The 26,365-nt window shown below is 44.4% G+C and overlaps 1 long non-coding RNA gene across 1 annotated transcript; it reads right to left on the reverse strand.

Annotated features, from left to right (window-relative positions):
* Nucleotides 1–6,266: 6,266 nt before the first annotated feature.
* Nucleotides 6,267–26,242, reverse strand: LOC130830776 (uncharacterized). The gene is made up of 3 exons (XR_009047905.1): nt 25,787–26,242; nt 13,017–14,513; nt 6,267–6,467 (listed from the first exon to the last, which is right to left on the reverse strand). It is a non-coding gene; the product is annotated as an uncharacterized LOC130830776 (long non-coding RNA).
* Between the last annotated feature and the right edge of the window lie 123 nt (nt 26,243–26,365).

A 26,365-nucleotide genomic window follows, 5' to 3' on the forward strand; every position in this document is an offset into this window, starting at 1 on the left:
ACCTCAGAACACCAGCTTTTTTTTTTTTTTAATAAATAAATTTATTTATTTATCTATTGGCTGTGTTGGGTGTTAGTTGCTGCGCACAGGCTATCTAGTTGTGGCGAGTGGGGGCTACTCTTCATTGTGATGTGTGGGCTTCTCATTGTGGTGGCCTCTCTCTTGTTGTGGAGCACAGGCTTCTAGGTGCGTGGGCTTCAGTAGTTGTGGCACACAGGCTCAGTAGTTGTGGCACAGGGGCTCAGTTGCTCTGCAGCATGTGGGTTCTTCCCAGACCAGGACTCAAACCTGTGCCGCCTGCATTGGCAGGCGGATTCTTAACCACTGCACCACCAAGGAAATCCCAGAACACCAGCTTACCTGCTCTAACTTTTGGATACGCATCATACAGATATCAGTAGGAAGATACTGAAGCACAAAACAAGTGGGATATTGTAAGAGAATGCATGCCTGCCTTTAAACGAGCTAGGTCTCCAAGCCTGGACCAACCCCAGCTGGGGTACCAACAGGATTTATACATGAGAAGATTGCTGGCATGTTTCCAGAGGCTGTGGAGCCAGGGAGGGGTGCCAGAGGACTGTTGATGGGTACACACTGTTCCCATTTGGGAAAAGCAGAAGAAAGCTGATTCTTCAGACCTTAGGAGTGAGTCCTGGGCAAAGTTCTTGAAGGGCAATTTGTGAATGCCAAAAGAAGGACGGAAATCATGACTAGGTGCCAGCAAGTTTTCCCTGAGAAGACATTATTCTAGATGAATCTCACTGGGATGGTTTTTTTGATGGGGTAAAAGACTGGGATGTTTTTTAGACAATGCCTTTCGTTTATTATAATGAGCAAGTTAGAAATGTGCAGACTGGAGGCCATGGATCCATAGCAAGTTGAAAACCTACTGTTTTTTTCAAATTAATAAAGATTTTAAAATTTCCTTCTTTCCAGGAAAAGTGCAAATGTTTTTGGTTATTTACTTTACTTCTCTTTTATTTTTGTTTTATTTTCTTTATTTTTTTGGCTGCATTGGGTCTCTGTTGCTGTGCAAGGGCTTTCTCTAGCTGCGGCAAGTGGGGGCTACTCTTCATTGAGGTGCACAGGCTTCTCATTGTGGTGACTTCTCTTGTTGCCCATGCAATGCTCTAGGCACATGGGCTTCAGTAGTTGCAACACTCGGGCTCAATAGCTGTGGCCCACGGGTGTAGTTGCTCTGCAGCATGTAGGATCTTCCCACACCAGGGATCAAACCTGTGTCTCCTGCACTGGCAGGCAGATTCTTAACCACTGCACCACCAGGGAAGTCCTTTACTTTTAAAAATTGAGACAATTGTAGATTTACATGTAGTCGTAAGAAATAAAACAGAGAGCGCCTCTGTACATTATCTGATTTCCCCTAGTGGTTATATTTTGCAAAACTATAGTACTATTTTACAATCAGTTTATTAACACTGATGTAATCCACTGACATTATTCTGATTTCCCCAGTTTTACTTGTATTTATTTATCTGTGTGTGTGTGTGTGTATTAAATTCTATACAATTTTATCACCTATGCAGTATTGCCTATCCACCACTGCAATTAGGTTACTGAATAGCTCCACGTGAAAAATAATTTCTAATGGAGGAGATGGAATTTTAAGTAAGCCTTGAAGGACAAAGGAGAGAAAAGAATATTTCAGAAGAAAGAAGAGCTAAAAAAAAACCAGAGGCATGGATGAATATTGGATGGGGGGAGGGCACCAGCTCTCTTAAAGGGAGGGATGGCTAATGAGAGAAGAGGCAATCAGGTAGTTAGATAAGATGCACAGCCACATTATAAATGGCCTGAACATCAGGGACCATATCACTTGTATTTAAAAATAGGGAATTACCTGGCGGTCTAGTGATTAGGACTCGGTCTTTCACTGCAGGGGCCCGGCTTCAATCCTTGGTCGGGGAACTAAGATCTTGAAAGCCACTTGGCGCAGCTCCAAAAAAGAAAAATAAAAATAGTATACCAGCTAACTCTCAGGTGGCATTCAGATATTCATTCCTGTGGCCAATGGCACAAAGAGATATCAGTCTTTTTGCACTTGCTGTTCCCTTTGCACAAAACACTCTTCTTCAGACTGCTCCATCTCATTATTCAGGTCTAAGCTTAAAGGTTACCTCCGCCGGGGAGCCTTCCCTGATTACCCATCCTAGAGTGCCCAGCCTGCTCACTCTGCTCCACCTCCCTGCTTTATTTCTTTCATAGAACCTATTATTCTTTAAAAATCTTATGTATGTGTTTAATTACTTGTTTATTATTTCTTTCCCCCCACTAGCATATATGCTTTATGAGGAAAGAAATCTTGACTGTTTTGCTTACAGCTGCTCCTGACTACCGAGCACAGCAGCAGCACACAGTAGGTGCTTAATAGTTGTGGAACGAATAAACAGGCTGCCTGTAGAAGTTGTGGCATAAATGGCTTTGAAGTTTCCTTGGTCTTGCGTCCCTCTTCCTATTCTTCCTTCCTATTCTCTCTAACCTAGTGGGTTCAGAAGGCACACATATAAAATGGAGGAGACCATCGTTATGCCTCTGTAGGCTTTCCGGATTTCACTTCAAACCATACAAAATGCATGTGTTGAGTAGCAAGAGGATAGAAGGGTATTATTTGTTAATATGTGATCATGCCCCATAAAAGGCCAGTCATTGACTTACAGCTTTTGTGCCCATACTAAGTACTAGGCAGCAGCCCGAGAGACCCTGCCTTCAAAGAGCTCAGAGCCTAGTGGTGGAGACAGGTGTGGGAAGGGAATGTTGCCTGCAATTCCAGTAAACAACGAATGCTGCCCACCATTAAGCCATCAGACACTGCAGCCGACTCCCTGACGGTGTGTCCTTTGGGGAATTCAGGATGGAGAAAAGGAGGATACCAGCCCTACCTAGTTAAGATGAGTATCAAAGGAATAATTTCAGTGAGCCCAGACTCTTGCATCTTCCCATACATAGAAAAGCACTAAAATCACTAACATGAGAGGTCCGGATTTTTGTGATTAGCAGTGATCTTTTGATGTTTGGTTTTTTGTTTTGTTTTGTTTTTTGCCAACAAAACTATATACCCTGGCTCCTCCCTTACCTCTTTGGAGCATCTGAGAGGCTGTCTCCCAGGCTATAGTCCTCAGTAAGGTCCCTGAATAAAACTTAACTTGAAACTCTTAGGCTGTGTTTTTCTTCAGTCGACACAGGTATTTAAAATTACAGTAATCATGAAAAGGGCAACAATGGGGGCACGAACTAGGTGCAGTGCCCCAGCCACTTAGCATCTGAGTCAGAAAAGGACTCATAGAGGAGAAACCACTGAGATTAGAACTGGAAATAAGAGTAGGTATTTACCAGGTAATCAATCAGAATGAGGGCAGCTTTACATATTCTGGATGATAACGCTATCCCTCTCACCACCATTTTTCATTTCTTTTTTTCTCCTTTTCTCTCCACCCCTCCTCCCCATTCTCCTTTCCTTACTTCCTATCATTTAATAGTTTCTGAGCGTCTGCATCTCTCTGGAGAGATACAAAAAGGCAGACTCAGTTCCCTGACCTCAAGATGTCCCAAGGCACAGACACCAGAGTTCCCACTCTGGAATTATACCCTGGGTTGAAATCCCAGCTCCACCAGCACTCACTAGCTTTGTGACCTGTGAAAGGAAATTGATCTCTGCAGGTATCAGCTTCCTTACTCACAAAATGGGGATATAACAGTACTAACCTCACTGTTACTTGTGTATGATATTCAATAAGTAGAGCTGTTATTATTATTATTTTCAATAAACTATTAAAAGTTATACAACTAGAAGAGGGAAAGAACGAAGCACAGGATACCAACGTTAATCACAAACATATCCTTTCATAGGTCTTCTGACAGTCTTTTATCCACTCCTTTTTATTTATCTTGATGAAGTAAAATTTGTTTAACTGTCTATGACCATATTCACTTCCTTTTCTTGTCAATCAGTTTCCATAGGTTTTATATCAATTGATGGCTTCAACTTGGCTTCCCAAAATATTTTCTCATGACTTGGGAGAGGCAGGTCAAGGTACCAAAGAGTCCCCTGGGAGGTATGAGAGTAGGCTAAGTGCAGAAGATGAGGGTCAGCCTTCTGGGGACGAGCACTTCCAGGGAGCAGAGGGGTAGGGCAGCGGCCCACACGCAAACGCCTGCAGGGACCTGGCAGGAAGCAACATGTACATCTCGCTTGGTAAGGACTGCATCTAACGTATCTAATAACTGTCTTTTGCTAACATGTGGGGAATAAAGGTCCAGTGTGGATGGAAAGAATGAATCTTTTTTTCCCTCAAAGTTGGAAATCCAGATTTTTGTAAGAAATCTCCTAATATTTTAATGTTAGCAACTAATTTTTAAAAATTAAAAGAAAACAAGTCTACAGGCAGGTTGGAGACAGGAGGGAAGGGAGAGGGCACAACCTTTAAAAGAATGACATTGCCATTGAGGATATGACATAAACTGGTTAGAACCAATTAGGCCCAAGATGGCAGCAAGATTCAACTTCCAGTAGGCCTTGAGCCTCATTATAGACTCAGTGTAATATATTAGCCTATGCTAAATAACACACCCACAGGTGCCAAGATAGTTCCGAGGCCGACCATAAAAGGCCAAAAGTGGGCAGTGGCCCAGGTCCTAGAAATCTCCATCCCTCCCCTCCAAATAGTTAGAATAATCCTCTTACTCATTAGCTTATGAAATTACCCAGCCCATAAAAACTAACTAAGCCATATTTCTTCCAGCCACTCTCGCCTTCTGAGAAGGGCCACATTCTGTCTACAGAATGCGTATCTGCTTTCACTTTCCTATGGCTCTCCTCTTGAATTCTTTCCTGCTCGCGCAGCCAAGGACCTCACTTGGTGGCCTGTCCCTGGGACTCACCTGAGACCTGCAACCTTTACAAAGGATATTAATAAATCAACTTCTTACCTGTCACTTTGCGTCTCACTGAATTCCTTCTGCACCGAGACATAAAGAACCTGAGCTTCTTTAAGTCCTGAGAGGAGTTGTGAGGTTTCAGTTGGAAGACTGTGGGTTGGAGTCCCATCCCACATGTCCGGTTTTAGGTGGAGCCCACCGGGCCATGAGCTTGGTCTCTGAGAGTGTTCCACGTCCCAGGTGCAAACAGCCTCCCAGTCGTCCTACACTGAACTCTGGAAGCCACACAGCTGGTTGTAGAAGCAACAGAACTAGAACCGTGCTGACTAAGCCCGAGTACTTTCACCCTTACAGGTTGAATTTAAGCCTATATTCAGTCTAAGTCCCCTAGTGGCCAACTTCTTGCACCAAGGACTATCACTTCTGTGAATTCTATTTTGTAGTCGCTCAGGGAAACCTTTACTGCAAGGAGAGGAAAGTGGGAAGCCAAAACCTGTAGGTTTTGTTCTGTTTAGGCTTCTGTTTGTTCTTTCCTTAGAGACCTTTTTAATTTCTTTCTCTCTCCTCTCGCTTTTCTCTTTTTCATTCTAGCTTTCCCTTGGTGAGCGCCAAGTTCCCAAACTGCAGAATCCAACTCAGGCGGTCAGGTGACATCCTCGCCCTGGACCTGTCTCTGAGGACCGACTCTCCTTTGAGCCAGGATCTGCTTTCAGCTAACAGTCTGACTGGAATAAGGCTGCTAAACTCACTCGCTTCAAGTGTGAACAGCGGCAAAGTCAGCGACGTGGGGTGAGGTATAAGAAAGTACTCGAAGTCACCTGTCCCCTCCTGAGGAGGGTTTTGCAGTTCTTTAACTTTCTCTTCAACGTCAAAGTCAACTTCCTATTCCTGGAACTGCAGGGCCTTCAGTGGGTGGCGGGGAGAGAGAGAGGACCCCCTTCGACTGAGGGTACAGGCCAGCAAATGGGGCAAAGGAGACAGTTGGTGAATTTAGGTAAACGGCAGGAGAGGGTTTCTCCGACTCCTTTTGAAACTTTTCAGTAAACTGGAAATTAAAAAAAAAAAGTTACTTTAAAAAAGTGACTAAGGTAGGCCTGGAGGAAGCAAGGAGGAGGGAAAGGAAGAAAGAGAGGGAGGGGGAGCAGACAGCCTGAAGATGGTCGGGAGATAGTGAGAGGGGCGGGGCGGGAGGAGGAGCCTGGGGCGGGGCGGAAGGAGGAGCGAGGGGCGGGAGGAGGAGCCTAGGGAGGCTGGCAGGATGGGGAGGAGGTGCCGGGCGGTGGGCGCTCAGAGCTGCAGCGTGAGTGCGGGCTGCGAGTGGACACCTCGGGGACAACCGGCTTCCAGTGCCTTGGGGTTCTCACCTGCCTCCGCTTGGAGCCGGACAAGTTAGGTGAACAGAATCCCCTCTCTAGGTGAACCAGGTAGGCGGGAAAACGAGGCATTTTAGGTCAGTCCTCAGGTTCATCGGTGGCATCTGCGCTGCAAGGACGTAGTGAGGGTTTCCAAGTTTAACAAAACACCTTTTCCTTTAGAAACAGCAGGCGACGGGGGGGCAGAGAGGGAGAGAAAACCTTTGGGAGAACGGAGGGATTTGAGCAGTTAGTAGAGGGGATCTGGGGACCAGCTTCTGTAAGAAGCTTCGAACCTAAATGGGAAAATAAAAATTTTAGAACATCTTCACCCATTTCTCTCTTTTTTAAGGTGTGGGGCGGAGCCAGGTAGGAACCTTCATTTTCTTTTCTGTTTTCAGCAATCAATTAATAGAAAGCTTATTAGCAGCAGAGGCGCTTGCTTCATATTTAGGCAATAGGTTGGGGAGAAAATCAGCTGGAAACTCCCGTTCACCTCCGTGTCTCCTCATAGGGTCCAGAGAGATCAGTCTAGGACTGCTCAGAGGAACTTTAAATGATCTGTGAAAAGTCCTGACATCTAAGATGGTAAGGAGTTAGTAGTAACAAAGAAGGAAGCCCAGAGTTGTGAACACCTTAGCAGTAGGTATTGCAGAAGATGGGTCATGAAGACGTCTTACATCAAAAGGAAATCATAAGGCAAAGAAAGCAGAAGAGAAACTCACGTTTCCTCTTGAGCAGTGGGGGTTGACTACATTGTCATTTCCAAGTGGAAGATGCCAAAAGTTTAGTGAGAATAATTTTCCGGACAGGTGGGCAGGGAATAAGCTATTACAATGAAACTAGTCCGCTCCAAGGTTGTGATAGTGACTAATAAACTCTTCCCCAGATAGAATTTTAGGAAATATGTTCAATTACTCCATAAAAGGGATCATCTAAATCATTAAAGGCTTAAGTGCAAGAATAATCAGTCCTGCCCAAGTCAAGAATCAGCCATCAATAGCAAGCAGACTTTCCAGTTACAAACAGCTACATAGAAGGGGATGAATAAATACTGCATATTCCTTCTCCAAGCTGCTGATCCAATAACCAACATGAAATTTAGTATCTGTGATGGCTATTTCACCTTATCTCTGTGCCTACTGTAATTCCTAGAACATAATAAGGCTCAATAAATATTTGTGGAATACACTGTTGAATTCATAATGTTTACCACATTATGTTTATTAAACTACCTCAGAGACAAGCTCTGAGATGTTGAATTTCAGCCATCTTCTCAGATGACATCCTGTGGGATCTGGTCTTTTAAATGACCCCGAGGATGTTAGCACAGCAAGGGACTTTAGGGTTAGGTGAGCTAACCTACTTGTTTTACAATAACACTTGAAAAACAGAGAGGGATGGTAACTTTCCTAAGATCACACAGCCTATAGAGCTAGCATACAAATGCATCATCTTCTGACTCCTAGTCCTGTCTAGGATGGACACTAGCTCTTAGAGAAAGAGCAGCCTAAAGGACACATAATATTATGGAAGTAGATTTTCATTAGGAGGAAAAGCATCCAGAAAGACACTGCAGTGGTATGAGCAGAAGTCCTTTGTAGCCTCTTAGTTCCAGCTCTGCGCAGTTCATTGCCATGTGAGTTGGCTATGCCAGAACTCTTAGATCTAGAAATAGCCAGTGCTAATGTTAAAGTCTATTCTTCCTTGTGGTTGTTCAGTCTGAAAACTCTAAGGAATAATTCATCTGTCCTTTTTCTGCACTCCTGCGAAGCAGGGCCTTCTTCATCATAATGAAGTCAAAATCCACAGTTAAAATTGTAACCAAAAGCCAGGAACCTAGATTGAAAAGGATCTTGTCTTTTTGTCCAAAAAAATGCTATCTCTTCATGTGTTTCCTTGTGGTGGCCCTGCATGCTCAGGACAAGTAAGACCTGTGAGTAGTTTGGTTTTTCAGGGCACTCTTTGATTTTAGAGTGTGGGAGGGGGCTTTCCATACAATTTCACCAATGTGTTTGCTTGGAGAAGAGAGTCAGAAGGCCCAGAGAAATTAAAAGTCCTTTAGAAGGAGTCATTAAGGAGAGGAAGTCTGTCTGTGAAGAAGACAATCTGAAATTCCCACAAAGAACCTAGTCTTATTTGCTCCAAGCCATTTTATCCCGGCTCTTGTACTGCTGAGCCTGTAAGAAAATGGACAGAGGATGCCGACATGTGGTTTACACAGATGTAATTACATTCACACCTTTAGCCAGTTCATAATGGTAGGTCTGATATTCATCAGCTAACTCAACCTTGAGCTTCCTGGTGCCCACACCTACCTGGGGGAGAAGCATTTCACTGTCCATCATGAGGAAAAGCATCACTCTGCTCAGCTCAGCTTAGTGGTGCCCACACATCACTCATCACTCTGCTCAGCTCAGCTTTGTGGTGCCCACAAGCCCCAGCATGTTCTGTGGATCCAGCTGGGCGGTGTGGCTGAGAGTAAGAAGGCTGAGAGGTGGCTGCCCTGGACCAGGCCGGGGAGAGCCACCTGAATCAAGCCATCCTCCAACCCCAGAGGACCCAAGTGGTCAACCATGCTTGGCTTATAGAGCTACCGCATCCCGCCCCCTTGGAAGAAGAGCCCCAGGACCAGGGCTCTCTCCATGCTGCCTCATCTTTGGCAGGACCTCTGAGTGTGTAGACTAAGCCCCCACAGATGGAGGCCTGCCACAGATGGAGGCAAGCCTTCTGGATGCCTCAGAAGACATTTTACTATATCTGCAAAAAGCTGCCCTGCATCTTCAAAGGGAAGCTGCCCACATGTAACTGCCTCTCTCTGTGCCTCAGAAAGCAGCTGTTGGACCATATTGGCTGGCCTCTCAGGTGCCTCTGGCAGTGTGGGCAGATCTAGGGCCGGGCGTGCCTTTCATGACATTGGGAATGCCATCTGTGCTACCTTTTGGGACCCCCAGAAAGGTGGCTAGACCTAGAGGAGGTCGTGGAAAGGTTCCAATGTGTGCTGGGGCTACTGGAGGCACACATAAAAGAACTATCTGAACAGCTGTCAGTGCCTTTCAGTAATTCTTCATGTTTTGCTGGTCCTGGCTGCCCCGGGACCAGCAAAGTGCTAGTCAGCCAAGTGTTGGTCAGCTGCCCCGATCCAGCCGTAATTCATGTGTTGGAAGCAAGTCAGCTTTGCCATCGGGGAGATGCAGGCATTCTCTTACCTGCTGTCCAAAAAAGAAATGGTGGGGGCGGGGGGAGTGTGCCATAGAGCTTGTCCCAGTGGGTGGTGGAGCCTACCCTCTCCATCAGTGGCTGCCAGCCCGGTACCACCAACCCATCACCCCTGAGATCTGTGTTTCAACAGGTGCCTGGGGCACCGTGGAGCAGGCCTTCAGGCAGCTGAGAGGCCAGAGGCAGTGTGGCCAGGGTAAGGCACTGGGAAGTAGAGTGTATCCATGAGGTTGTCACTGGCTGTTGCTGGCTCCACAATCTGTGTATTGTCTGCGGAGAGGTCTAAGGCCCAGAGTGGGACCAGAGCCTCCACCCTCGCTATGGCCTGGAGCAGAACCAGTCTGCAGAGTGGCAAAGGATGAGGCGCAAAGGCTGCTCAGCTTCCAGATGCATTAAGCCATCAGCCGGCACCCGGCATTCCAGGCTGAGCCAACTTGGGGTGATGACTGTCCATCCTACTTTCTCATGTGAATTTCGCCTTCAGGCCCTGTTTCCTCTTTCCATGTTAACCCTCCCTCCCTTTTCCATTCCTGAGAATTATTTTGTTGTTGATGTTTGTAAGGCTCCAAGGTGGTGTATCTTTTTTATAAAGTGCCTGGAGAGGGCATGCAGGCCGGTTATCCCCAGCAGAAGGGGAACACATTGTCTGAACTGTCTGAGGACCCTGTAAGCAATTGGTTACAGGTGCATGGCTGCTTTACAGCCCAAGCAGTTGATAGTGGCCGATCTAAGCACCTGCTGGTTCTATTTAAATTTCCTAAGCGCTGCTTTTATCACCCATAAAGGCATAAACATCTGTCTGTCTGTCTATCTATCTATCAATCTATCATCTATCTACCTACCTACCTATCTACATTTACACCTGTACACACAAACCTGCCCTTCTCTGAACCAACTCTGTTCAAATAATAATCCGTATTAGTTTCCTACTGCTGCTGTAACAAATTGCCACAAACTTAGCCACTTAAAACAACACAAGTGGGACTTGCAGAAGGCACAGGGTGACAGTGTGGTCCTTTGGGAAGATGGCAGTTAGTTCTGCAGGCTGGAGGGCAGGGTGGGGGTGGGAGTGGAAGTGTGGGGCTGCAGAGGCAGGCAGGAGCCACAGGCCAAGCTAAGGAAGCTGATAGTCTTCCTAAGAGCCAAAGGGAATCACTGATGGAATTTAATCAGGAGGTGACATGTTCATTTTGGCCTTTAAAAAAGATAACCCTGCCAACTATAAATTGGCACATGCCATGGGCACTTGCCATCTACCTCTACTGTAAGGATTAAACCACACTGCACTGCTGCAGCTGCTGACCTTCCCCACCCCCGAAGGGAACTCAGGGTGCAGACCAGGAATGAAGCACTCTGTGCTTTGGAAAACTGGGCTGGACAGAACAGGTCTTCAGATAGTCAGATGTTTTCAGAAGCTGATTTTATGAGCCTAACGCTTGCATCTCCTCATATCTAGAAAAGCACTAAATCCCTACCTGGTGACGTCTACTCCTTGTGACTAGCAGAAACCCCCTACAAAAATATGTGTTTGATTCCATGTATTCCTCCTTTACCAAGAATACATATATACTGATCTTCTCCCTGCCTCTTCGGAACAGTTTCTCAGAGCTATCTGGGATGCTGTCTTCCAGGCTGCAGTCTTAATTTTGCCCCAAATAAATTCAACTCGCAACTCTCACGTTGCGCATTTTTTTTAAGTCGACAACCCTTAGTAGTAAAGAGCGATGAACTGGAGGAGGAAGGAGAGGGAGCTGAGGGCAGGAGGACCAGCTAAGAGGTGAGCAGGAGTATGTAGGAAGGCTGGAGACGGAACTGTACAGCCATGTGTGTGAAGAGCACTCAATCAGAAGACACAGAAATTTCTTCCTTGTTAAGCACCCACCCTTTTCTAGTGGTGATTGGCCAGCGTAGGACCGCAGCCCAGTAGCTCATTGGATGATGGGGCTGCCATTCTCCGGAGTGGGCTAACCTGAGAGATTCCTGGGTGAGGTAGTTTCTGAGGCTGCCCCGCCCTTTCTAGTTTTCGGAAGGCAAGAACCTATCCTCGTCCCCTCTCAGCCCTCCTCCCGGCCCACTGTTGCCCACCCAGCTGAGGCCGAGCTGCAAGAGTGAGAGACAAACCGCGGGCTGGAGTTCTGCAGAGCTGGATAGGGGCCTCGGCTTCCCCATCTTTAGAAATGTAGCCGGACAACCCTTAGACCCAGGCTGTAATTTGCTTTTGCTGTGTTTACCTTGTGCCCCTCCCCTTTTCTGGTTTTCTCTCCTTCCCTCTCACAACGTCCTAGGAGTGAAAAACCTCACTGGGGTGTGTGTTGGGAGGGTGGGGAAGTGGGTAGGGGGGCATGGGGAGGATTTTAGGGTCAAAATTATGCCACAATGAGAATGCTCTAGTAATTAAAAAAAGTTATCGTTACTTTTTTTTACCTCTTTTAAGGTTTGTGGGTTGGGGGTGGTGGTGGGGGGGTGTTAGGTGGTTTTTAATATTAATGATGAAAATAAGGCAGGGAAGGAAGCCTTTATTTTGCTAAGGGGACACTTTTGAGATGGGGCAGGTGTTTACTTGCTCATCTAGGGTCAGAAGGAAGACGAACAAGCCTAGCCCAGAGCTGTTTCAGGCTTGAGGCAAGAGGAAGGCCTGGTCTTGGGGCTCCAAGAACCCTAAGCTGCTGGAATCAGTGACCAGGGGGGCGGGGGTGGCACTCAAAACTTGGATCAGGAGAGCAAAAGCACACCTGAGGCCCACATTTCACTTGCACCCACACTCTGCCAAGAGAATACTGCTGGGAAGATAGTGGTTGGGGGTCTGTTAAGACTAAGGTCAGCTTTGGGTGAATCCTAAACTTGGACAAGTTGTGAACTGTGAAGCCCATCTCCTAGGACCCCAAGGTCCTGGAATCTCTCCAGGCCTCGACTTCTCTCTCTGTAACAGGAGCGAGCCCCCCCTGAGATCAGGGAGCTCCAGCATTGCTCTGCTTCCTGTGCAAAAATGTTATTGTGCTTGCTCATTGTAGACCCAGCAGCGTTCTCTGGAGCCTAAGTAAGTTTGGCTGATGGTCAGAGTCAGTTCCAGTTCCCGGGTGGAGCTGGGTGGAGCTGGATGGCAGCGGAAGGGAAGAGGGAAGGGGCCCTGCTTCTCATGTCCCTGCCATTCTCAACCTTCTGGAACCACAGAAGGCAGGTGACTACCCAGAGGTCTGGTCACGGCCTCAGTGAGGCCTGGGCTGAGGGGGGGAGTTGAACAATGGAGCAGAGGTTGAGACAGTCAAAGGCACAGAAAGAGAGAAGCTCTCCCACAGCTTCACCATGATTTGGCAAGAGAGCATCACAGGTAACTGTCTTCCCTTCAGGGAGTTTGAAAATATCCACTAAAACACCTCCCCGCATCGAGGATTAGTAGTTGGAGGTAAGCATTATGAGTCATCTGTGTATTCTACTCTCTTTACTATTTGACCCTAAATAAGACACCAAGGATGCTTTGAGACCCTAAGGCCTAAAATAGGCAGTATTTATGCTTACAAAGACTTAAAAAAAAATCATACACAAGACGCTTACCGTAACATCACACAAGAAAGAATGTTCCAGTGTAGGTTCAGACCATCCTGTCCTGCAGAATGGCTACCACTTACCGGGGCTGAATGTAGGTGTCTTGGACCATCTGGACCAGGGCTGCCATGTGGGGACTGTGCTGGTCGCGGTAGCCCTGTAGCCGGGCAGCTGATTCCCAGGCCAGTTCACTGACCAGGTGCCTGTTTGCTGCTGTATCAGTGGCAATCATGGCAGCAACAGTCAGGTGGCACCTGCGGGCCAGACTCTGGGCTGCAGCTGGTGCACTTGGCCCACCTGCTCTAGGGGGCACTGTAGACACCCCAGGAGCTGATGACGAAGTTTCTCTCTGAGGCTGGTTTCTGTCTGGAGACTGGCCCCCTCTGGACTTCTGTTGGAGGATAGAGAGAAATACCAGCTCTTCTCCTTATCCCATTTTTTCCCCAGGCCCCAGTTTTAAGGCTGGAAGAGATTACCATGATGCCCCGTTATAAAGTACATTGAAGGCAAGAGTCAGTTATAAACTGGTAGAAGGATCATTGTGCTGGGCTTCTAGCTTCAGCCTTAGCATTAACTGGCAGTGTCACCTTCTGCACATTACTTTCCTCTGGCTTAGTTTTCTCATCTGTAAAATATAAGAGGCAAAGATGGTCTCCCAGTGTCCTTTCCAGCTTTAATATGCTGGCTTCAACACCAGCAGTGAAACCACACTCTCTTAAATTTTCAGGAGCTCCAGGTCCTTTGAGGGGATCTTGACCTGGGTTTTATCATCTGTGACCTCCTTCTCCATCCAGTCCTATGGCATTAGCGCTTTGGTAGAACACATCTGGCCACTTACCTGCCCAGTTTCTTAGGCTTCCTGGCTAATCTCCATCTCGACTGCCTTGTTGGTCTGGGTACCAGCTGGGCTTTCAGGTCGGAGGTCACTGGACAGCGCCAACACTTCTACTTCTAGCTTAAACGGATGCTCTGTCTCCATCTTCCACCTCTGGTTCTGGTGCCCCTGCTGCTGCTGGGGAGAGCGCCCTTCTGGCCCATCTTTCTGCTAATGACTTTTTTTCCTCCCTGTGTCAGCTGGTTGTGGTGGTCGAGATCCCATGGCTGAGTCTGCTCCCTGAGGTTGGCCAGGCTGGTGCTGATCTTGATCTGCAGCACCCAATCCATCTCTTCGTGGAAGGGGCAGGCCTGAGGGGCTGGCCCAGAGCACAGAAGAGCCATGTGGACCTTCTTGTAGGCACCCTGAGGGCCTTGAACTTGATATGATACTGCTGTGTATCCCAGACATATCCCTGCACTGGAAGACACGTGGCCACATCTTCATAGACTGAAGTGTTGAGTTGAATTGTCTTCAGGTGCCTCTTGATGGCAGGCTCCTCCATGATGGTGAGCAGGTGTCAGCTCTCTGCTGGCGCCCTGTGGACCCCAGACAGATCCTGCTGCGGTGCCTGGGATGTCCTGCTGGCTTCTGGCCTGGGGGTGTGAGGGCTGAAGCCATCAGTGGAAGTCCTGTTAAAGAGAAACAGCACCAGACGCTTGTTGAACGTGCAAGACAGATTTTATTCAGACTACTGCAGTAGGGACGTGAGACTCCAAAATAAACTGGGCTCAACTCCAACTAAGACAGAGGTGGCTGAAGTTTTAAAAGGGAGAACAGAGATGCGGCTACAGGGAAGTGAAAGTGGGGAAAAAAAGAGGCTAGGGAAAACTGTGGGAGCTAAAAGGGGGGCTATGGGAAAATGGAAAATTACAGAAGGGGATGTGAATGGAAAATAACTGAGAACAGTTTGGCGATGTGGTTTGGGACTAAGTATATCTTGTGGTTTGGCAGCATTGCATTTTCTTGAGCAAAGACAGCACAGGGGCTGGGGTCCCCTTTAGGGACACAGCCTAGTGCAGGCAGAAGCCAGGCTAAAATCAGTCAAGTCTCTTGGCACGGCATTTAGGCAAGTCCATTGTACTGTGTGGGGGTTCACACTTCACAGCCCCTTCCTGGCGCATAGTCTCCCCAGTGGAGAAGTTTGAAGGCTATGGGGCAGTAAGACTTTGATTCCTCCTCTTTTTTCACAACCTCCAGTGGGTGATGGGAGGGTCAGGGTGGACCACACCTAGGCCAGCTTAACATCAAAGGCCCTGCACTCTGTTTTTTCCTCTACTTCAGGGAGTGGCTGGAATGGTAGTAGGTGAGGGATGATGTTATTGAGAAAAGGACTCCCAGAGAAGCCCCCACTGCTGCAGAATTTGCTGTGACTGCTGCTTTTTTGGGCTCCTGTAGCTGCTGGAGATCATTAGGGATGTGCCTGGTATAACAGATGATGCTGTCGAGGGTCCAAGATAGTAGAGCTTCCTAATGTCTGAGGCCCTTGTGCTCTGCCCCTGCTTTGCTCCAACTGGATCCTATGGCAGGGAAGGGACAGAACCAGAGTTATTCTCCTGGCTTTCCTCCACCCCGGCTGACCCAGACCTGCCCAGGATCCAACAAGGAGTTTCTTTCTCAGCCACAGCCACTCCAATCTGTTAACAGGGAGAGGTAAGTATGGACCTGTTGTCTTGTCCCCTCTTGAAGCAAACAGCAGGCTTCCTCTAAGTAAACCACGGGCGGCTCTGCCCACGTGTCTGCCTCACTGCAGTGTGCAAATATCTAGCTTCATTCAGCCCCCTGCTTACTTGCCTCCACTTCAAAGGGTCCCTGCACTGCTCACTGCTAAAGGCCAGCAGATCTTTCAGGCTGGCTGGCCAGTGAGGAAGCAGGTGGGGCCAGTCACCCTACATACTGTTTGCACAGACATCTTTTTTGGAAAATCCCTTCAACGAAAACCAAATAGAACAGATCTGTTCGCACAGCACAGCTGACGGAAATATCTTGCTGGGCCAGACTGCTGTCTCTGTTAAGATACCACCCACAGCTGTAAGCATCAGCGGACTCCTCTTGAAGAGAGAGGACTGTTATGAAGGCCAGGGCTGGCTTCGGAAGGCCAAGGGTGGGTGTGAGAAGGCTGCTGGGGGCTCCACACTTCCACCGGGGCACAGGGGAGGAAGGGCATGAACACTAGGCATCAGGAACTGCCACACCCCTCTCCACGGGCCTCCTGACCAAGGCTCCCTGCTGCGGCTCCCACAAAGCAAGACAAGTCAGGTGCGGGATTCTGTAGTGCTTCTGGGCCTCCCCAGAAAGTTCCCATTTCCAGACATTGCCCCTAGTCTGTCTCCCTTGTTTTTCTGACAAAGCACTCTGGGGGCCCCCTAGAAGCTAGTTTGAGTGTCACAGCTTAGACCTAGAGGGAGAAAAGTCTTCAAGATTTCAAATTTTGAACGACTCAAAGAGGACCCATGAAGGTGGTGAAGCAAGATAGAAAGGTTTGGAGGCCTTAAACAAGAGGCCAGGAAATCATTTAGGACCTAAAGTTGTGTGTTCAACATGAAAGCCTTACTCAGCACTCAGGGTAAGAAAGAGCATATGACATGGTCCTGTGGGGGAGACAGAGATGCAAACAGTAACTGTGGCGCAATAAAAGGAGGTCCGATGAGATGATGTCCTTCTGTCCCACTTTCTTCTACAAGGGTATGTTGGGGTGGGTCCCATGTGAGGAAAGGCACTTCGTAGCCCTCTACCATGACTTTCCCCTTCTCTCTCTCTCTTCCCTGTTCTTTTTCTTTTTCCTTTCTTTCTCCCCAACAGCCATTCAATGGCACCCAGAGCATGCACTAGTCCTATACAAGGTTGAATGCTGGTCCCTGTCCTAAGGAAAGAGAACACGCAGTGGAATGGGGCTGTCCAGCTCCTTAGGCCTCTGCTCTGAAGAGGACTCACTGTATTAGATCATTATTATTTGGACAGAATTTTCCTAAGCAACAAGAAATCAAGCTCCCTTCCCAAGATCTAAACCAGTCAGAAATAGTTTCAACACAGAGACAACAGAAAAGTATCTGGATGGTCTGGGCTCGTGTTTCTTTTGAATTTGAATTTTTATTTACAAAAGATAATAGTCTGAGACTTTTATCAACCAATACAGTTTGAAACCCAAGTCCTTGTCATTCAGATTTTATATATGTTACCTTTGTCATATTTCCTTAAAAGCTTTTCTTATCTTAAAGATCTCCTCCCTTTCCTTGCCTTATTAGAAGTGTAAGACTGAGAGCTCCTTCCCTCCCTGCACATGCTCAAAGGAAAGGCTATATGAGGACTCAGCAAGCAGACAGACATGCAAACCAGGAAGAGAGCTCTCACCAGAAACCAAACCTCTCTAGATCTTGATCTGGGACTTCCTGCCTCCAGAACTGTGAGAATAAATTGCTGTTGTTTAAGCCATGCAGCCTGTGGTATTCTGTTATGGCAGTCCTAGCAGACAAATACAGAGTCATTCAACAAAGGTCCAGAGTGTTATTCTGAAGGTATCTTGCCTCTTTAGTAATAGTTTAATAAGGTATAGAATTATAGGCTGTCAGGGGTTTTGTTTGTTTGTTTGTTTTTGGACCTTTGAAAATATTATTCCATTGTTTCTGGCCTTTGTTATTACAATTGAGAAATATGCTGTTGGTCTAAAATGCTCCTCTTTGGGATTGCTTTTAATATTTTCCCCATATTTCTGGGTTTCATTACAATGTGTTTAAGTGAAGGTTTAATTTAATATTCCTTGCTTAGAGTCACTGTGATTCTTTAATCTGAGGATTCTTTGATCAATTTTGGAAAAAATTTAGCTATTATTTCCTTTATTTTCCTCCATCTGAAATTCCCACTAGATACAGTTGAACCTTTTCCTTCTATCATTCATTTCCCTTAACTTCTCTTTATATTTTTCATTTTCCCCACTCTGCTGCATATGGCAATTTCCTCAGCTCCAACTTATAATTTACTATTTCTGTTTTCAAATGTCTATTCTTTTAACCAGTCTTAATTTATTCTTTCAAGAACTATATTGTTCAATTCTAAATATTTCATTTGCTCAAATCTACCTTTCTTTCAGGGTCTTGTTGTCTCCTGAGTATTTCATTACCTTTTAAAAAAAACCTCTAGATATGTTGATTTTAGAATCTAACTGGATTTCTTTGGAATTCAGTTGTCTAGATTATAAAATGAGGCTTTAGACTAAATGACCTGCAAGGTGACTTCCTGCTTTGCAATTCTAGCATACATCCTGATATTCATTTACTTTTAATAAACATCGTTGGCACACTTTGCATTTTCATTAATGAAGGTGGCACTGGAACACGACAGTGAATAAAGGATAATTATTTTAAAAGCCACCTTCCTCAGACCTCTAGGGCTCCAAGCCAACACCTTCCATTTTCTCACATCCCCTTCCTGTGTTAGCACACAGAGAAACAGGTGGCTAACCAGATGAACACAGGCCAGGGAAAATATCCATCTGGGTTTGGTTTCAGATCAGATATTTTTTGGAGGCTCATCAAAGAGTTCAGTGAAAGGCTGGAGAAAGAGGTAAACACTAAACCTCTCAGCTTCTCAGAGATTTTTATTTTGAGCATTGTAGCACTTAACATACAAAATTAGAGGGCTAACAGTTTTTCTACACTCTCTAAAACCAACGGAATAGTGCAGAGCTGCAAGAAGGATAATGAAGGCTTGTATTCCTTTTTATCTAAAGATTTCCACAACTGAGCTAGAAGAATGTAGGAAGGTACTAGAAGTGAACTGCAGGTATGAGCTGGGGGAATGTGGCATAGAGGAGGTGATCTTAGTTTATTTCTATAAAGGGCAGATAAGTGATGAATACAACAATTTCTGAAGCTTGTATACCAAGGTGCTTCACAAACATCTTTCAAATTCTGCTCTTATGTTGTCAAATGTTCAGTGAGTAGAGGATGCAGTGAGATTCAGTCTTTCCAGACCCTGGCTTCTGGTCTATGAAACTGATTGTAGGGACTTCCCTGGTGGCACAGTGGCTGGGAATCCACCTGCCAATGCAGGGGACATGGGTTCACTCCCTGGCCCAGGAAGATCCCACATGCCACGGAGCAACTAAGCCCGTGTGCCACAACTACTGAGCCTGCGCTCTAGAGCCTGCGGGCCACAACTACTGAGACCATGTGCCACAACTACTGAAGCCCACAAGCCTAGAGCCTGTGCTCCGAAACAACAGAAGCCACCACAATGCAAAGCCCACGCACCAAAACAAAGAGTAGCCTCCGCTCACTGCAACTAGACAAAGCCCATGTGCAGCAATGAAGACTCAATGCAGCCAAAAATAAATAAATTTAAAAGAAAACAAAAACTGATTGTAAGTGCTCTGGACTGGAACTGTGGGTTTTTAGGCAAATGGCATGGAGCCATTTAAAATTAATATTCAGCTTGCTTCAAAGAGTACCAGCTCTTCTCCCACCCGCTAGCCGACCACACACAGTGATGGTGCTTTTATGATTCATTTTCTTCGCTTAGATTTTTAGAATAAAGTTGCTTGAGGCATAATTTATATATACTTCACTTTATTGCCTTATTTTTATACATACACATTTAAAATTCAATAAAATATAAATTTCCTTCCTTTTCCATAGTGTCCTAGACAAAGTTGTGGAACTAAATGTCAGAATTGTATTCTTCTCCAGACTGCTCGTGTCTTAAGAGACTTGCTTGTCTTTTAAGTTTGTTTTTCTGTGTCTTAACTGCAAAATAATCATTCATCCTAAATAAAGATCATTAGCTAGTATATGCTTTCGGTAAGCCCTTGAGGCACTGTGTGTGAGGCCTGTGTGTGAGAATGTATTTATTCTATATATATATGTAATCTCCCTCTCTCTCTCTCTCTCATTCCCACTTCCATCCAAATAGTTTTTAGATCCGTCCATTTTTACTCTGGAATGTCTCACTGTCATCCTCTTCTTTCTGTCCCTTCTTTGAATACCCTTTCCAGGCCTCCTTTCTTTTTATCTGACTAAAATAATCATTTCTACACATCCTCTGTCTAGATTAATCTTCTTGATGCACAACTTTAATAGTCTCTCCTTTGTCCAAAAGCCATCCATGGCTCCCTTTTGCCTACTAACTTAGGCACAGTCTCCTTACTCTGCTGGTCCGTCTCCTCTGCAGTCAGGCCCGATGCACCTGATTGCTTCCAGTCCTACCCTGCACCCACCTGTCCCACTGACCCTTTATTCCAGCCACCTCAGACTCTCCCAGGGAGTCGGTCATTTCTGCCTTTACATTTTGCTTAGAGTATCACTGCTGTCACATCTCACTAGAGGAAATATTGTCCACCTTTTGATCCTCAAATCAAATACTAGCCCCTTCCTTTAGTTTCCCTCCTCACTCCTGTGCAAATCTGTCTGCAGCTTGTACCCCAAGGTGCCTCACCAACATACGCATAAAAATCTGCCATTGTTACTGCATGAGGCACCTGGTAGCACACCTAGGACACGTGTCTTTTCTCATGGTTATTTTTATGCCTTATTTTCTATACCGGATTGTAAACTTTTCATCTTATTCATCTCCATATCCCCCTAAATATCTTGCATATGATATAATAAAATACCAGCAGTATTACTTATAGTATGAATAAATATCAGCATCTCAAAGCTCTGTTGGCATTTTAAATATTTTGAAACTTCAAAATAATGATGTACAGTTTACTTGAAGGATAAAATAAAATAAAATTCACCAATATCGAATTCAACAATTAGATACTCCAATAGTATCTAATTTACTGTCTCATACATAGCTCACACATAATTGATTAAATGAATGAATAAACAAATCTTACAGGACACATACAGATGCTAGCCCAGCTCTCTTTTAAATTGCAGCTGATTTACAATGTTTTGTGATGCTACCCCATCTTAAACTATACATGATGTCAAGAGAAAGGTCCTTCTACACATTAAACAGTAAAATGAATAAGAAAAACTATAATGTACTAAGGTAAAAATACAATACACTGTCTTTTTAACTCAAGTAAAGTATTTTAAAATATAAAATATCTGTTTGCTTAATATTTCAGTAAATTCTACTGAGTCTAATGGGTTAGATTCTGTATTTGGATCTTAACATGCTCATTTGTTCTTAAATGCTATTTGATAAAGCCATATAGACTAGGGCCAAATCCTGCCTCTGTCCATTACTGGTGTGAGATTCTGGAATCTTTTAAACTGTAGTCTCCTCACCTGTAAAATGAGGATTAAAAATAACCACATCACAAGGTATTGAAAAGATTAAATGAGATTAAAGTACTTAGCATAGTGTCTTGCATAGAGTATATGTTCAATAAATGGTTGCTATTATTTCAAGCTAAATCATAAGCTAATTCAAGAGATAGATTTTTATACTCTAAGGCTGTGGTGTCTAGTATAGTAGCCACTAGCCACATATGGTGATTGAGCATTTGAAATTTGGTTAGTCTGAACTGGGATGTGGGTTTAGTATGAAAATCACACTGGATTTTTAAGATTCAGTATAAAAAACTTAAAATACCTCATTAATACTTTTTAAACACTGATTACATGTTAAAATGATACTTTACATATATTGGATTAAATAACATGTATTATCAAATTAATCTCACCTGTTTCTTTTTATTTTTTGAAATGTAGGTACTAGAAAATTTTAAATTACATATGTGTCTTGCATTATTTTTCTGTTGGGCAGTGCTGACCTAAAGTCTCTGGTTAAAGACAGAATTAGGTATATAGGTGCACAATTACTATTTGACTGGTTGATTGATATGGCTAAATCTCTTCATCATTTCATTGCATTGGCACAGTTAAAAGTATAAAGGACTATAGTTTTTTAAAATGCACACAAATCTAGACAGATTTACAGAGTGGGGTTATTAACAGAGAATCTCATACACTGTATTCACTCAGTAAGTTTTTGTTAACTTCTCCGCACAAGTCTTTAAGGACTGAAAACTCTTCAAACAGAGCTTCTGTGAAATTTGTGAAATTAAGAATGGGGATGCCTTTTTATTTGTCCATTATACCTCACTGAAGCTGAAAAAAAAAAAAAAAGAAAACCCAAAAGAACGAAGATGACTTTTCAGGGACTAAGAAACCTGGCTGCTGAAATTAACCTTGGCAAATGGCAATGAAATCACAAATTGTTGGCAGGCCAACTATGCTGTCAAATCTAATGGGCAAATCAGGATCACTGATGCTCTCTGGCTCCTGGATTTCCTGCTCTTTGCAGCATGTGTAATCCGAAATATTGCAAGAAGCAAACGATGGGGCAGAGGCTATGGGGCTCTCCTGTCTTTACAAGACACACTGGCTAACTCCAGTGACCATTTGGTCTTCTTCCATCATGGTCCTTAAGCATGAAGGAAATGCCTCTGATGGCTTTCAACACTGGCAGAACCTGAGCTAAACAATACCCCATGAATCCTCCTTTAGCCAATGTGCAGCAAAGAAGGTCTCACTCAAAGAAGTGTCTGGATGGGTTCCCTTGTAAGCTTTGGGTGGGAGTGGGAAGGGGGCTTGAATTTGGCTGTTTGAATTGTTTCAGAATGCGCCAGGTGACCTCTCCTTTCTCCCCAACATTTCTTGACCCCTCCCCAAACACTACTACCACCAACACCACCACTAGCATCACCACCAATGATTAACATGTATTTAGTGCTTACTACACGCCAGACATTTTTTCTCAATATTTTCCATCTGCTGTGACCTCACTGAATAGTCAAACCATTCTTTGAACTAGATGCTACATCTGTTCCAGTTTTGAAGGTGAGAAAACCAAGGTACAGAGTGGTTAAGAGGGCTGCCACAGTCACACAGCTAGTAAGCAGGGCAGCCAGAAAGAGAAATGAGTCTGCTTGTCTTGGTGCTCTTGACCCTAGACTACAGCATGGGGAGAAGGTTCTGACTAGTCCACATCACAGAAGAAAACAGATCTGCTTGGTCAGGGAAAACCTGGAACTGTAGGTTATGCTTTAAGCTACTCTGACCCCTAGAGGTGTACAGTTTTTGACCTCCACAATTTTGTGGTCTTTGCGTTAATGTCAAAAAGCTATAATGGATTATGGCACTTTCCTGAGTGCCTAAAGCTAGGGTTTTGTGTATTCCAAACATTCCTTTTATTTGGACTTTATTTTTAAAATTGAAGTATAAGTGACTTACAATATTAAATTAGTTCAGGTGTACAACATAGTGATCTGATCATTTTATATGTTACAGAATCCCCAGGATACATCTAGTTACCATCTGTCACCACACAAAGTTATTACCGTATTATTAACTATAATCCTTGTGCTGTTAATACTAGATATTAATCACAGATGTTGTTTGAAAAGTTCTGCAACTTATAATATTGTTCATTGGTTTGACAAACATACATATCATTTAGTAAATAAATAGCATTTCTTATGGGTTTGTTCTGTGCCTTTGGGACTTTTTGGTCCTTGAGGACATGGAAAAATATAAGTATTACATACACCTTGCAATCTGTTTTTCATCGGCTTCCTGCATACTTTTGTTCTACAAGGACCCCCTAGTGTTTCTTCAGGTTTGGAGACTAGCTTAGGTCTATCAAGGCCTAGGGTGGAGAGAAAAGGGATGGAGAAAAAAGTAAGAACGTGAGCAAAAATGGAAACCACAGATGCCCGTGCTTCATCAGGTGACACCTGCTTCTTCATTCTGAATGAGAAGTAGAGAAGGGCCACTGGCTCCACTGGACTCTGTCATACCTACAAATGCCCCTAACTTTTTTTTTTTAGCAACAACCTGATTGATTGTCCTTTCCGAGCAGTTTGGAGGAGCAGAGAATAACAAAGGAAACACACTTCTCCTGCTCAAAGATCTTATGCCTAAGCAAAGGGAGAAATACCAATTAAATATCTGAATGTCACCAACAAGGACCTACTGTATAGCACAGGGAACTCTGCTCAATACTTTGTCATAAGCTAAATGGGAAAAGAATTTGAAAAAGAATAGAAACATGTATGTGTATAACTGAATCATTTTGCTGTACACCTGAAACACACCATTGTTAATCAACTATAGTCCAATATAAAATAAAAATTAAAAGAAAATATCTGAATGTCCTCCACAGTTGAAAATAATGACATTAAGGGAAATCAAGTCTTTATCCAGAACCATGGAAGGATGGTTCCATGTGCAGAATTCCACAATTCTAAAAGGAATTGCTGAGAATTCCCTGGTGCTCCAGTGGTTAGGACTCTGTGCTTTCACTGCCGAGGGCCCAGGTTCAATCCCTGGTTGGGATCCTCCATGCCCTGCGGCATGGCCGAAAAAAAAAAAGAATTGTCTTTACAGTTTCAATTTTTGCCATAGGTTCATGGACTGTTCGAGATTTTCTAATTTCCTCATCTTTTATATGAGAAAACTAAAGCCCACAGAAAAGTGTGTTAAGAGTCAAAGGTTTGGTTTTCATTTTTTTTTGGCTGTGTTGGGTCTTCTTTGCTGCATGCAGGCTTTCTCTAGTTGTGGTGAGAGGGGGCTACTCTTTTTTGCAGTGAGCGGGCTTCTTATTGTAGTGGCTTCTTTTATTGTGGAGCACAGGCTCTAGGCAAGAGGGCTTCAGTAGTTGCAGCACTTGGGCTCAGCAGTTGTGGCTCACAGGCTCTGGAGCTCAGGCTCAGTAGTTGTGGCACATGGGCTCAGTTGCTCCACAGCATGTGGGATCTTCCTGGACCAGGGATCGAACCCCTGTCCCCTGCATTGGCAGGTGGATTCTTAACCACTGTGCCACCAAGGAAGTCCCTGGTTTTCATATTTCTACTCCTTTAGACTTTCCATTGCAAATAACTTGATTTCTTTACTTCTTTGAACTAAGCTTCCTGGTTCTTTTAGTGTTAATTTCAAGTTGTTTCCAGAGCAGAGAATATTGTCAGCATTGCCTTCAATATATTTATAAAATGACAGTTATGATCAAGTGATAAAGGCATTCTCAAGTTAATGAGTAATTATGTCTTACTTCATAATTGCAAACAGAATCCCCACCTAGAATTCCTTTCTTTTCTTTTTCCTGTTAATATAAACAAAAGCAAGCAGGCAGGTGACAGCCGTTTTCCTTTGACTAAGTATCCATGTATCTGCCTGCTAGGATGACACAAAAAATATGCTAACTATAAACTGTATAATAACTAAAAATATATATACATATACAAATTGATGGCATATATATTTTGTTTAGGAAGATTATACTTAAAATACTTATCAGTGCATGGTGAGTCCTGGAGACTTTCAAACATGATTTAGTAATTAGTTGGCTGAAATTTCAGATATAGAATCACCAGGTATCTCGTTCTGTTCAGTAATATTAAAAACACATGCAGGAATGGTACAGATCAACCGGTTTGCAAGGCAGAAATAGACACAGATGCAGAGAACAAACATACCAACACTAAGGGGGGAAAGTGGGGAGGGTGTGGGTTGGGGTGGGATGAATTGGGAGATTGCGACTGACATATATATGTTAATGTGTATCAAATAGATGACTAATAAGGAAAAAATTGTAAACAACAACAAAAACAAACAAACAAAAACACATGCAGGGGCAACAGGACTGCTCCTTACTGTGCACTGGGTGGTCACAGGGGTGTATACATAACAAGAATTCATTGAGCTGTATATGTAAGATTTGTGCATCTAACTGTATATGTTACACCTCAAAAGTGAAACTAAAAAATATAAACTGCAACATGCAATTGGTCTTTTAATTATTTACAATTTCAGATTTTCTCTACTTTAATTACTAATCGATACTTGAGTGGCTTGAAACACTTTTTCTGCTTCTCCTTCCAATTATCTTTCAATAAACTAAGTTTTTAATAAAGAACCTGTGATATTCTCATAATGCGAGAAAACCTTTAACTTACCTATTTGCAAGTAGAATGGCGTAGTAATGACGTCCAGAATTTCGTGTAACATACGAGGCCATCCAGGAGGGCCGGGAGGTGGGGTGTGGGGAAGGGGGGTGATGTCCCGACAATTTTTCTTTCACGTCCCCCTCCTCCGCCGCCTGATATTTTTATGAGGCACTTCAGGCCACGGCATTCAGATAGCCAACGCACCACTGAACTAAAGAACCTTTCCCAAAGATTTCTATTGTCCACCCCTGATTTCGAAATTCTCTTCTTTCCCCGGATACCACTAGAGGTTGATTTTTTGAAAAACATATTTATGTACACCTAATTTGGATATATTTTTAAAACGATTTGCCTCTGTGTTTTTATCCCCCCGCGTTCTAAACCTCCATTCTCTGACATCTAGGACACTTTTCTGTGTCCAATAGCCGGGCTGCGTTTGTTTCTTCATTCAGCGGCAGGTCAAGGAACCACAACTTAGATAACAAAAAAAACCCCCTGTAAAACAGCCGGGAAAAGAGGGGAAGACTACGACTCCCAGAATGCAGATGGCTCTCCGGATGCCCAATGACCGGGCTCCGCGAGCATCCC

Source organism: Hippopotamus amphibius, chromosome 11 (assembly GCF_030028045.1).
Source record: "Hippopotamus amphibius kiboko isolate mHipAmp2 chromosome 11, mHipAmp2.hap2, whole genome shotgun sequence".
In the NCBI taxonomy this organism is placed as follows: Eukaryota; Metazoa; Chordata; class Mammalia; order Artiodactyla; family Hippopotamidae; genus Hippopotamus; species Hippopotamus amphibius.